This window comes from Drosophila miranda (genome assembly GCF_003369915.1).
Source record: "Drosophila miranda strain MSH22 chromosome Y unlocalized genomic scaffold, D.miranda_PacBio2.1 Contig_Y1_pilon, whole genome shotgun sequence".
Classification (NCBI taxonomy): domain Eukaryota; kingdom Metazoa; phylum Arthropoda; class Insecta; order Diptera; family Drosophilidae; genus Drosophila; species Drosophila miranda.
The window spans coordinates 240888-254976 of record NW_022881603.1 but is presented as its reverse complement, the minus strand read 5'-3'; the positions used below and the strand labels follow the sequence as shown (position 1 = coordinate 254976).

General features: G+C 44.9%; 1 long non-coding RNA gene across 1 annotated transcript; it reads left to right on the top strand.

Moving 5' to 3' along the window:
- The first annotated feature begins 4131 nt into the window (after positions 1 to 4131).
- Positions 4132 to 13453, top strand: LOC117189616. Its single transcript, XR_004473483.1, has 3 exons — positions 4132 to 4175; positions 7853 to 8028; positions 13418 to 13453. It is a non-coding gene; the product is annotated as an uncharacterized LOC117189616 (long non-coding RNA).
- The last annotated feature ends 636 nt before the right edge of the window (positions 13454 to 14089 follow it).

Below are 14089 nucleotides of genomic sequence, written 5' to 3'. Positions count from 1 at the left end.
CCTCTCCCCCACTCTCCTTAACCCTTAACTCCTTAATCCCAGAATGGTAGCCAACATTTCGGCCACACCAAGGAGTATGGTGGCATGGTATTTATCGCAAGTCAAAAACCCAAACCCAAACCAACAAAGCCGATCAACTATTGCAAGTCGCAGCTCTGCCCAGGGAAAGTACGTCACCTGACCTGTGATTCGAAACACAACATCGAAGTGGGCCCTGAACTATCACTTGGAGCCGTTCAGAACTGGCTCTGGAAATCATTCAGTACGAATATCTGGAGAGAGCGGCACAACACAGAGAACGGCAGCAAATATCGAAAGCACAGGGAACATAAAGTAAATAAAAATACAAATACAAAACAAAGCCCGTGAACGAATATTTCCTCACAGGTGCTGGAATAAGATGAATCCAACTATTAACAATCCACGTTCCCCATTCACCCGCTCGCGGGTTATTTTCGGATCCATGGGATCCTTCGTCTTTCCCGACCAGCAGCAGCAGCAGCAGCCGGGGCTGCAGGTCCCCCCCGAAGGTTCCGCCGACAAGAATGGACTCAATGCGATGCCCTTCCTAGGCCAAATCCACACCAGTCCTCTGCTGTCCCGCCCAATGGGTCCAATAGGTCACGCTCACCCCCACACCTTCCCTCCGATGGGGGATTCAGATGGGTGAGCGGCAGCAGCCCAGACTTCCCTTCTCCCCAGGACATAACTTACCCCCGGCTCACCTGCAGATTCAATGCTGTGCCACAGATGGCTTCGATGAGACCGCCGCCCGTGTTGACCTCCCTCTGAACAGGCGGCGCTTCTCCGGACAGCCGCGGAGACTACTACGACGACCCCCACGAAGAGTACTCCGACTGCCGCTACGAGGGCGACTACGAGGGCGACTACTCGATGCCCACCGAGGAGGACCAAGAGAAGGAGTCGTGCTCCTGTCAGAGCCAGACCTGTCAGAGCCAGAGCGAGTTCAGCTCGATAGAGCGCACCGAGTCGGACTCGGAGTGGGAGGAGCTCTCCGACGGCCCCTTCCCCAGGGTCTCCCCGCTGGAGTCCCTCGGCGCAGTCGTGCTCTCCACAATGCAGCCGGAGCACCGTCAGCGCATGGTGGCCTTGTACCACCTCGTCTTGGAGACCGCTGTGGTCAAGCTCGTGCTGCTGGTGCTGCAACTGCTGTGCTGCGCGGTGTTCTGGCTGGTCGAGAAGACCGTGGGCTTCAACGAAACCGTCGGCTCGATGCGCCACCGATTGTGGAACAGCAAGTTCAAGCTGCGCACCATCCAGCGCCAGTTGCTGTGGCGCATGGCCAATGCCCGGGGCGACGAGACGCTCGTCTTCTTTGCCGTGCTCATGACCACGACCTGGCTGATCTCCCTCAGCCTCCTGGGATTCATCCTGTCCCCGGCGGCGCTCCTGAAGAAGACCGTCGAGCAGCTGGTGTTCCAGATACGCCTGCACCTCGTGCTCTAGGGGCAGCCATCGAGCAGAAAGCAGCAAGCAGTATCCAATCACACACTGACAGAAGACACACGGCCACACGGCCACACGCCCGACACTCCACCCCTCCCCTCAGAGATGTTTGCACTTCCATTTGGGCATCTATTTTCGTTGATGCTGGCATCGCAATACACGGAATCGTCTCTCCGTTTTTGGCCGCAATGAAAATAGATACCGAAATATTCGAAATGCAAAGTCAATTCCCACGAGAGAGAGCGAGACAGGCCTTCTTCTTTTGGTTTACGGCCTTTCTTTCTTCTGCCTTTGGCATCGCCCACTCCACTCTCTTTATTTTTCTTGCATTAAATTGGCAATAATATGAACTCGCCTTCTCTTTCTGCTTAGTAGTATTCCCCTGTCGCCGATAGCCCGCATCCTCTGCGTTCCAGAATCTGCGGAAGTTTCCAGCGGGGGCTACTGGCGTGCATCAGCCGTCGAGTAGATTGAATGGGAACGCTGCCAGCATATATGTACTATGTGTGTGTGTGCCCAACTAACGCAGACAACTGCGTTCTAGAATGAAATATTAATTCATTGGATACGCACACACAGATCCCCCTTCATCGCTCTCTGTTTCCCTCGGAGGGTGGCAGGGTACTGGGTGTCTACGCTGCTCGGCGCTGGCCTGTATCTAATCGCGCCTGCCTTGCTGTGTACCCACTGTAGATGCATATGTACATACAGTTGTTAATCAATGTCCGTTGATTGTCGCATCGTTGCTTGGAAGGGGAATCCCCCTAATATTAAAGCTGGGATCCTATGCCAGAGCAGAACGCAATACTTTTCATATCCCACCTTGGGTTTCCTTAACCAATCCCATAACTTTCGACATTGACAATGAGGCTTCATCAGCATTCGTTCGCTCACAGTCATTATCATAATGATGATGATAATGATAATAATGTGCATGTGTGTGGTGTGTGACTCTCGTTTAGGACCTGAGCTCAAAAGTGCAATGCACGGCAGAAAAATAAACACGAGCTGATTCAAGGGGTAAAGATATGTATTTTTGGCACACCGAAGTGCCGACACTCTTTCAATTCAAGCTTGTTCACAGCCCAGTGATTCGCAAATGCGGCCAATGAGTATGTGTTGTGAGTATATAACAGCCCATCCGATCCGATCAGGCGATTCATCAGTGAAGATTTTCTCTCCTTTCGCTTTTCTGCCTAGTGGGGTCCCAAGTGTGGGAAAAGCCACGAGGGCGTGAAACTCAAGAAAAGCATGAAGAAAACGAGGGGGAACGTTGTGAGTTGCTGCGGAGACCGCAACTCTACAGTTATACCCGATACTAAGTCAGTATGGCTCTCCTCCGGCAGACGCCGCTAATATTAAACGACACGACAAGGAGTGCGTGCGAGAGAGACAGAAAATCAGTCTGAGCGTGACGTCGGGGGCTGCGTAGCCAGTGCAAATTGATTTGTTCCTATTGGCTATAAAATCTGATCTGATCTGATCCAGATTCAGCAATCTGATATATATGGTCATTATCTATGATTCTGCGTTTTTAGTTTTCTCGAATGTGCAATATTGTGGATGCAACAGATTTTCGTCCTTTGTGGGGGCGGAAGGGGTGGGGCGAAATTCTGAGATATACGTTTTATAGTGAGATCTAACAGGAGTGCGGATACCAAATTTGGTTACTCTAGCCTTAATAGTCTCTGAGATTTGTGGATGCCCCAGATTTTCTTTCTTTGCGGGGGCGGAAGGGGGTGTGGCGAAATTTTGACACAAAACGGTCAAGGTCCGGTATCACAGGAGTGTGGATATTAAATTTGGTTGCTCTAGCTCGTATGGGTTCTGAGATCCTTGAACTCATATTTTGCAATTGGCATAACCGACCATGAAACCTGTGTGTTAGAGAGAGACAGAGCGAGACAGAATGAAATTGTTTTCTTGATTCTGGCTATAATAATTATACGATCTGGTTCAGATTTTGCACTCTAGAACATATAGTAATCCTCTACTATTCTGCGCTTTTGGTTTTATCGTATCTTTAAAAATGTGGATGCCACAGATTTTCGTCCTTTGTGGGGCGGAAGTGGGCGGGGCGAAAGTTTGAAATATTTCACATATATCACAGAAGTCTGGATCCAAAACATCGTTGCTCTAGATCTTATAGTCTTTGAGCACTAGGCGCTGAAGGGGACGGACGGACGGACGGACGGACGGACGGACGGACGGACGGACAGACGGACAGACAGACAGGGCTCAATCGACTCGGCTATTGATGCTGATCAAGAATATATATACTTTATGGGGTCGGAAACGATTCCTTCTGGACGTTACACACATCCACTTTTACCACAAATCTAATATACCCCAATACTCATTTTGAGTATCGGGTATAATTACGATTGAACCGGTGACTAGCTCATGGTCTTCCTCGAGCGAACCGGCTGCCTTTGTTCAACTGGGACGATGAGGTCTGAGCGTGTCCATCTCGGCCATTGAGAACTTGCTCGTAGCGGGTCAGCAGATTGGTGCGGAAAATGGCGCCGTTCAGTTCCGCCTGGGCCTTGATGGCCTGTGGGAAAAGAGAGGGGAGAAAACAGTTGGATAAAGCCGAGGAAGAAAAGGAAATATAAACCCACCTGAGTATCGCTGACAGACCAGACCAGACCATTCAGGAGATTGAACAGCACAATGGTCATGAAGAACACAAAGAGCAGGAAGATCAGGTAAGTGTAGACGCTGTCAAACTTTATGTCACCGGCATCAAATTCTCCCGTGAGCATCACAATCGTCTTGATGAGCGCCTCGATGGGCACGGAGAATGTGTTGAAGTGACCATCATCTTCTCCCTCCTTTGCTGGCTCTGGCGTGCTGTCCTTCGGAGAGGAGGAATCCACCTGGGGCTTGCCAAACAGTATGTAGAAGCACAGACTAAGCGTAAGCACAAAGATCGAGTAGAAAGCAAAGCTCTTGATGAAGCTGCTGGAGACGGCGCGCAGCATGAGCATGTGCGTCGAAATTGAGAGTACTGTCAGGGAGCCAACCAGCAGGCAGAACTACACGGACACCAGCAGAATGGTGAAGACGGCCAGTATGCGCTGCGTCTCCTTGTCGTAGCTGGCTTCCATGCAGGTTAGGATCGACAAGACAATGAGAGCCACCTCCATCAGGTTCGTGATGGACCTGAAGTACAGCAGCGGCGACATGGCAAGCTGTATGACCTCTCGGATCATGAGATACACAATCCCTATCCAAGAGAACAGGCCGAAGAGGGCAGTCAGGCCCGTGTGGTCGCTTTCGTGGAACTTAAGGAGCGTATGCGTGATAATGGAGGCAGTGAAGAGAGAGTAAAGTAGAAAGTTCAGATGGAAGCTCACCGAGAGGCGGTGCCACTTGAGGAAGAGGAAACTCGAGATTAGCGGGCGCTGCAGCAGATAACGCAGCTCCTTGGAATCGGCGATGTATGCGATTGGAATCATCTCGTCCTCCAATTGGTGAGGATGGCCAATGCTCCGCTTGTCCGACTGCCCGGGCTCTCGCTGGCGTCTCATCAGATTGTAGTTGATGATGATCTCGAAACTCTGGTCACCGGGCTTCTCCCCGTTGGTGGTGATGAAGGAATCGAAGTGCTCCTCCAGCACTGTCGGGTCCATCTCCTGTATGGGAAGATCTCCGAACGCGCTCCCTGCCGTAGAAGCTCCTGTGCCACCTTTGTGTTGCGATACTTGACCGCATAGGAGAGTGGCACCAGGCCAGCCTTGTCCGCCTCATTGATGTCCACACGATCGCTCTCGAGCAGCAGCTGGAAGCAGCGCTGGTGGTCACAGAAGTCGTCCAGCGGTTGCTCACCCAGGCGACTGATAACCGCGTTCAGCAGCTTGGAATGCGATGTCAGCCTCAGCTGCGGATGCTTCAACAGCTTCTCTAGCGCCCTGTGGTTGCCCCACATTACGGCCAACTCCACGGGGCTGATGTCGCTCAATTTTGAAGGATAAATGTTGATGCCCGTCTCGAGGATGGCCTCAAAGGCTCGCTGCTTGCCCCGCTTGATACTCTCCGCCAGCAGGGACTGATACTCCTCCTGGTTGGCATTGCATTGCGTTGTCTGCGTTTCCGCTGACGTTCTGGTGGTACTCCGCGAACTGTTGCTCGAACTGGTTGTCGTCTCCGTCCCGCAGCGTGCGGAGAGTCGCTCGCAGTCGATCTCCGCTCCGGCCTCGCGCAGCTCCGGCAACGGCAGTTCCGGATACTGATCCCTCAGCATCTGGCGTACCTGCCCATTCCGATAGCTGTCAATGTCCAACTGTGGTTGTTTCAGGAAAAGTCGGATCAGCTCCAGCTTAGTGCCTGCCTTAATATTTATATTCTTCAGCACATGGAGGAGGGGCGTGAACTCGCCCTGATCCACCAAATTCGGAGAGGCTCCGTACTCGAGCAGCAGCTGAATGCAGGAGCCCACCTGAGAGGCATTCGATCGTCCTGGCGATTGGCCTGGGCACCGCTGTCCAGGGCAGTGTGGAATTCCCGTATGTCCCGATTAGCGAGGGCTGCGCTCAACTGGCCATGCGGATCGATGAAACCGCAGTTGTTAGAGCTCATTCTGCTGTCTGCAAAGAGTCAAGTGAGAATGGGGAGGATGAGCTATGTCTATGTGGGCTTTCGTTAATCTTATCCAACCCACGCTGCGTATGAGTAACTTCTAATGCCGTTTCTATGAAAATGATGCCAGAACCCGCATTGTTAGAGCTCTGCTCTGGTCAATGGAGGGAGGTCTGACCCAACAGACGGTTTCTGTACAGACCTTGAAATGGCCGAAACAAAAGCATGAGAGTGGACCGACCCCCGCAACAAACGGTATTTGACAAAGCTTCATGCTACGATGATTTTCACACAAATGACTGTCTGTCCATGGAGCTGGCCAGCAGCTGGAGGCAGAGCCACAGTCAGAGCCACAGTCACAGCCACATCCGCAGCCGAAAGCTACCCCACAGGTTTCTCGAAAAATAAAAACCAAATCTTCGTTTTGGGGGCAATTAAAGAAAGCGTCTTTAAGTGGTTTTTGTGGTACCCGAACTACAGACTTAATTTGCCCTCCCGTGTAGTTATTACATTATAACAATCCAACTGAAGACAAGGTAAGACAGGCCTGAGAAGTACTCAGGGAGTGGCTTCATTGTTTAAAGTGATCTACAAATTTGAATCAAGTTTTGTGTTCGATCTCGCTGGCCTTTTGGTATATCAAAATTTAACGATCATAAAGAATAATCATAAAATAATCGACACATCAATATCAATTAGCAATCAATTGGTTACGCTTTATGCTTTGAATACTGTTCCGAATGGAGCTTTAGATAAAGACCTGGGCAGTGCGGCTCTTTCGTAAATTTCAAGGCGGCTTCTTCTGTGGGATCTGATCCCTCCAGCCGTCAGCTCAACGTCTTCTCCGCTCTGTTGTGTTCTGTTCTGTTCCGTTCTGTCTGCTGTCTGCTGTCTGCTTTGATGCTTGAAATGTGTGAGAAATCGGCTAATCACACATGAGACCTGGCTAATGTGAATATTCCCCCACTGATTGTTTATCAATAGCCTACGAATTGGGAATCAGGAAACATCGTCTTCTCTTTTGTAGGTAGCTCTTCGGCTAATGTTGCTTTAGTATGCAAAGAAATTGAGGATTGTAAATGACGCCCCTGGGGTCAAAATTTTTCGTTGATAAGATAAACAGAATCGCACAATCACCTTCCTTAATTGGCCCTTTATTTGATATTTTCTTGTCTCCCATCTTAATCTCTTCCCCATTCTGGTATTTGTTTTTCCACCTGAGTACGAGTATTTGCCCAAGCAATTGACAAACAACTTCATTGTTTGTCCAAGCTGAAGCTCGACCCAAAGTCTTACTAAGACATCGGTTGACAGAATGGCGTAATATCACAATAATTAACAGAAAACTTAACAGCAAACGATTTCAAAAGTGAGCAACTCCTCTCTCAGTCGCATCTGACCCTAGCAATTAAGAGCACTACTTTCAGAAATATTGATGTAGTCAAGGTAATCTATACTTATTGAGAAAAGCTTCGGAAAACACAAATTGCCCTTAAACTCTTAAACATTTGCTTCATCTACGGAAACCAGTCGAAATCACAGAGTATACGGAGTCTGGAGTGGAATTTTATTCCCTCTTCTCTTGGAGCTCACATATGTATTTACTATAACACTGGTAAAAAAAAAGTACTCGTATCACTCTGGAATTTGAGAATAAAGTGTGTCACAAAGGAAAGGGAGTCCAACGACATTATTACTAGTCTTAAAAGAAAAATAATAATGAGATTATCTTCATTCGCGATTTGAAAACTGTTTCGACTTCTCATTTTTTCTTTGAGTGAATTTATATTTATAAACCTTTCAGCCCTGTTCTTCTTTCTGTCTGTGGGAACATCTGGAATTTGGAGACTGAGAGAGCTGGGACCTAGGAAATTGCCCAACAAAATTGGCTCTGAGTTGCACACCGAATCCTCTACTAAAGTTCTTTGTGTTGGTGCAGCTGCAAAAGTGAAATCAGCAAATGACAACACTTCGGAAAGAGTAAGTAGAAGGGGGACAGACGTGATTAATGTAAAGTTTTTAACGCGATAAACTGAATATGTATATGTCCAGCTGCACAGGATCAGCCGCGTTTCTCCGATCGTCTGTCAATAATTTATACTATATACGTACTGTCTTACACTGCTATAACATTCTGACATGATATTTTACCATACCCTTCCCGAATACGTGATGTGATCAGATCGAGAGACCCTCTAGCTGCGTGGGAGGAGGAGAGCAGAGTAAGCACTAAACTAAATTGCTTGTCCATAAAGTCTGTTTTTTGGCAAACTGTGCTTGGATTGTTTATCCAATTTATGGCATTATTATACCCGATACTCAAAATGAGTATTGGGGTATATTAGATTTGTGGTAAAACTGGATGTGTGTAACGTCCAGAAGGAATCGTTTCCGACCCCATAAAGTATATATGTTCTTGATCAGCATCAATAGCCGAGTCGATTGAGCCATGTCTGTCTGTCCGTCTGTCCGTCCGTCCGTCTGTCCGTCCGTCCGTCCGTAGTGCTCAAAGACTATAAGAGCTATAGCAACGATGTTTTGGATCCAGACTTCTGTGATATGTCACTGCTACAAGAAAATTTCAAAATTTTGCCACGCCCACTTCCGCTCCCACAAAGGGCGAAAATCTGTGGCATCCAAAATTTCGACGATACGAGAAAACCAAAATCGTAGAATCGTAGAGCAGGCCTATATGTTCTAGAGTGCAAAATCTGAACCAGATCGTATAATTATTATAGCCAGAATCAAGAAAACAATTTCATTCTCTCTCTCTAACACACAGGTTTCATGGTCGGTTTTGCCAATTGCAAAATATGAGTTCAAGGATCTCAGAACCCATAAGAGCTAGAGCAACCAAATTTGGTATCCACACTCCTGTGATATCGGACCTTGACCGTTTTGTGTCAAAACTTCACCACACCCCCTTCCGCCCCCACAAAGGACGAAAATCTGGGGCATCCACAAATCTCAGAGACTATTAACGCTACAGTAACCAAATTTAGTATATGCACTCCTGTTAGATCTCACTATAAAACGTATATCTCAAAATTTCGTCCCCCCCCCTTCCGCCGACACAAATGACGAAAATCTGTTGCAACCACAATATTGCAGATTCGAGAAAACTAAAAACGCAGAATCATAGATAACGATCATATCTATCAGATTGCTGAATCTGGATCAGATCAGATTATTTTTGTAGCCAAAAGCAAGAAATCAATTTGCAGTATCGGGTATAAATGTAGAGTTGCGGTCTCCGCAGCAACTCACAACGTTCCCCCTCGTTTTTTTTATGCATTCTCAGCGTTTTGCTGCACTTAATGAACAACAGGCGATGGTCTGGCCCGAGACGCTTTGTTTACACTTGGCATTAAAACTGAAAAAACAAAGGGAAATAACCAAAAATTCTAGTATGAAGAAAAAAGTACTCGGGTGTGGCAGAAAAAAACTACAATCTTGATCTACAAATGAAGTTTTTTTACAGTGAAATATATACTTGACTTGTAGTGAAACGCAGCCCCGAAATTGTCATCATAAAAACTTCGTAATTAAGATGAATGCGTGAGGAGATGGGGCTGGAGCTGAGACCAAGCATGACTTCATGCTGAACCGCCTCCGAGTGGCATCCGCAGATAAAAAGCAACAAAATATAGTTGTATACAAGAAATATTTAGCTGGCACCGAAATACGGACAGCTCACAAACACATGGACACATGCTTAACTTAACTAAAGTGGATACACACACATGCATCGCATATACATGCTCTATATTGGGTATATACATATGAACTACTCGTACTCGCTGTGCACTTCATAAACAATTGGGTGGCCTACATCATGTACTCGTACAACACACAACAAAAGATTTGAGGGGGGTGTGTGTGGAGTGGGAGAATTGGGGGGGATGTCAGTCAGTGCCCCGCACGTTTCGATAATTTCGAATAATTTAATTAAGCCCAGACGAGGCGGCAGTACTGGGACTTTCACGATTCCCCCGGAACTTCCAAAAGCCCTGAAAATGGCAAGATTTAAAAAAAAAAATTAATTAAAGATCACTTTGATTTAGCACCCCTTTTGGGACTACGCCCTTGTGTCCCGCTAAAAGTAGAAAACGAATAAACAAAAGCTTTGTGGGCGGAGCCAGATCGGCAAACGAATGAATCCAGCCAACGATTTAGGTAGTAGTCGTATATGGGGAGGGGGGGAAACTGAGACCTGGTCGCTCGACTCTCCACATATCGCCTAATCGATGGATTATTTAATTGTAATTGGTAATAAGAAATGCAAATTCAGCTCTCGGTACATGTGTAATGTGGTATGTGAGGACGGAAGCACTCGACGCCAAAAGTCCATGCAAATGAAGCGAGGCTTGGATTACGCCCGAACCCGATTGGGTAAACATGGAACTGGACTCCGTTTACTGCTGTTGCACACTATCTGAGGGGATCGACTGACGGTCAGGCACGATTATTTCGTTTATTTCTTATTTATTTTCTTTTCTTGAAAGAAACAATAGACACTTGAGAAAACGAGCCACCTTCGGCGTTTCCTTTTAGGGCATCAAAAAAGTGATCGTGACCATTGCCGGCCCACATTCGAAAATCGTTTTTCAAAAACTCTCGTTCGTTCTGGCGATGATGTCACAGTTTGAGTGTATATATATAAAGTATATATATTCTTGATCAGCATCAATAGCCGAGTCGATTGAGCCCTGTCTGTCTGTCCGTCCGTCCGTCTGTCCGTCCCCTTCAGCGCCTAATGCTCAAAGACTATAGGAGCTAGAGCAACGATGCTTTGGATCCAGACTTCTGTGATATGTCACTGCTACAAAAATATTTCAAAACTTCGCCTCGCCCACTTCCGCCCCCACAAAGGATGAAAGTCTGTGGCATCCACATTTTTAAAGATACGAAAAAACCAAAAACGCAGAATAGTAGAGGATGACTATATGTTCTAGAGTGCAAAATCTGAACCAGATCGTATAATTATTATAGCCAGAATCAAGAAAACAATTTCATTCTTTCTCGCTCTGTCTCTCTCTAACACACAGGTTTCATGGTCGGTTTTGCCAATTGCAAAATATGAGTTCAAGGATCAAAAATTTCGCCACACCCCCTTCCGCCCCCGCAAAGGAAGAAAATCTGGGGCATCCACAAATCTCAGAGACTATTAAGGCTAGAGTAACCAAATTTAGTATCTGCACTCCTGTTAGATCTCACTATAAATCTCAGAATTTCGCCCCACCCCCTTCCGCCACCACAAAGGACGAAAATCTGTTGCATCCACAATATTGCACATTCGAGAAAACTAAAAACGCAGAATCATAGATAATGATCATATCTATCAGATTGCTGAATCTGGATCAGATCAGATCAGATTTTATAGCCAAAAGGAACAAATCAATTTGCACTGGCTACGCAGCCCCCGACGTCACGCGTCACGTTTTTAGTTTAGTTTTTTTTTAGTTTTGCCGCATGGTTTGCATAAATTTCCATTTGGATTTCCATTGCCATTGGCATTGACTGCCTCGTTAGCTAGCCCCTTAGACCCATCAACTTTTGATTGATTTGATCCGATACGCTACGCTCCTCAGCTTAGCTAAAGATTAATCTATAAAACAAAAGATATACAAAAAGGGTAATAAAAGAGTAACGAACAAGATTAAGAACCATTAACCATAATATGTGCGTAAACAGCACACACATTTTGAACCGAATCATATCAAATGCAAAAAAAAAAACAAAACGAAAACAGAAAACAGAAAACCAATTAAAGATAATAAAACTATATAACGAAAAGAAAAAGAAATGAAAATTCAAGAATGCGTAAATCTAACATTGCAATTACAAAATATTTACTCTGGTACAAAATGGTACATACAGTAAAGATATTCGTTTATACAATATTTACTGTCTATATAACCATTATATACTACTTACTTACTGACAACAAATTATTAAGGGTTTTGTTCAATTTCATTATTCGTATGTTAATAAAAACAATTTCAGACTAACTTAAACTTACAGTCTGCTCTGAATACGGGTTAAATGCTAGTGCTGTGCTAGTTGATTATTACTCGTACAATAAATACTATAGCTTAGAGCCATCCTGCGTCCCTGGTCACCGGTGGATCAAGCCTTCAGAACAAAAAAATCAATCAAACAACAACAATCAATTCAAAAATCAATCAAACAACAAAAAAAAATTGAACACTACAGCTAAAAATCTTGTACAGGCTTCTACAGCTGAAAATCTTGTACAGGCTGAAATATTCTACATTCTACAGCTGAAAATCTTGTAGAGGCTGAAAATATTCTACATTCTACAACTGAAAATCTTGTACAGGCTTCTACAGCTGAAAATCTTGTACAGGCTGAAATATTCTACATTCTACAGCTGAAAATCTTGTACAGGCTGAAAATATTCTACATTCTACAGCTGAAAATACATTAATTATGTATAGTACATGTATAATACATACTACATAAAATAAATAAAATAAAAAACAAATTATTATTATTATTGTTATTATTATTAAAATTAATATAATAATACTACATACTACAAAATATTTTCTAACGTCTAATTTAATAATTTAATTTTTTGGTCCATTATTTGGAGAGCCATGAACACTACAGTTGTAGCATAATATACTGGGTTTCTGTTGAAATCTTCTTTAAACGATACTTTCATTATGTTTATAAAAATTGTTGATAAATGCTTGCCACGTTCCTCGAAGGTATTGCTGTTCATGTTGTTAAAACATATTGGTTCGTTTCTAAATTCGAAATGTTTTTCAACAGCGCGTAATAAGTTTATTATTTCATTTTTAATGATTTCTTTAACTTTATCAGACATTAGGTAGTCGGGCAAGTTGTCTACCGACTTCGTAGCCTCAAAGATACTCTTGTAAATTCTTCCCTGTATTCCTTGACATACATATTTGACAACAACACATCCTCATGTATATCATTTTTTAGGATAACCTTTTTGAGGTGGGGCAGATCCCACAATATGGGGAATTTTTCCCTTACACTTTTTCACGGCAACTGCCAACAGTTGACTTGACAAGCCCCCACTCTCAATCTCCCTCAATACTAAATCGAGTCCTTCCTTGACCGCATTCCTGCCTAGTGCAGATGTTTTGGAAACGGGACAAATGTGGAAATACAAATAATGAATTTCATTCCCGTTAATTGAGATTGCAGCGACTGCAAGAATTTTCCATTTATGTACCGGTCCTTTTTTTGCATTTTGGTACCACGGCATGTGATACTCATCCATGTAAGTGGAAAATTCTGAGTCGCTTAGTTTCTGTAATTTTACAGTCATGTTAATGCGTCCATTCATTATGTTTCCTTGCATTTTCAGTTCTTCCAATGCGTCCGTTACCAGATTTTCGGGGGCCCGTACCTTTGTGCAATTCATAGCTCGCTTGAAGGCGACCAATATCGTTGACCAGATCATCGTTACCGACGATACCTGCAGGAAGAAAAGTCTGATTCACCTGCTCCAATGTAATTGCCATAATCTACTCACCATCAGTGTCGTCGTCGTCAGCATCCATAGGCAATGTACTAACCAGCCGGTCCAGCGGTCCACACGGCAGATGTTCCTCTGCCTCTTTGTCCTGATACGGCTCGAACAGATTGAGTTCATTTATGTCCTCATCGAAACACGACAATTGCAACGGCTCCAACAGATTGAGTTCATTTATGTCCTCATCGAAACACGACAATTGCGACGGCTCGAACATATCTTCCTCTATGTCCTGAAACGGCTCGAACAGATTGAGTTCCTTTATGTCCTAATCGAAACACGACAATTTATGCATTTCTGAATCTATCTTTTTATCCATCTTGGCGCGGTTCTTGGGTTACTCTTATTAACTTATTTCACTCTTTTCTCTATTTTTGTCGATCGTCGAATAACTCGCCTCAGACTTATCGTAGTATAATATCGCATAAAACCTATCGCAGTATCATATCGCAGTATAATATCGCATAAAACTAATTGCAGTATAATATCTCGATCGGTTAGGGT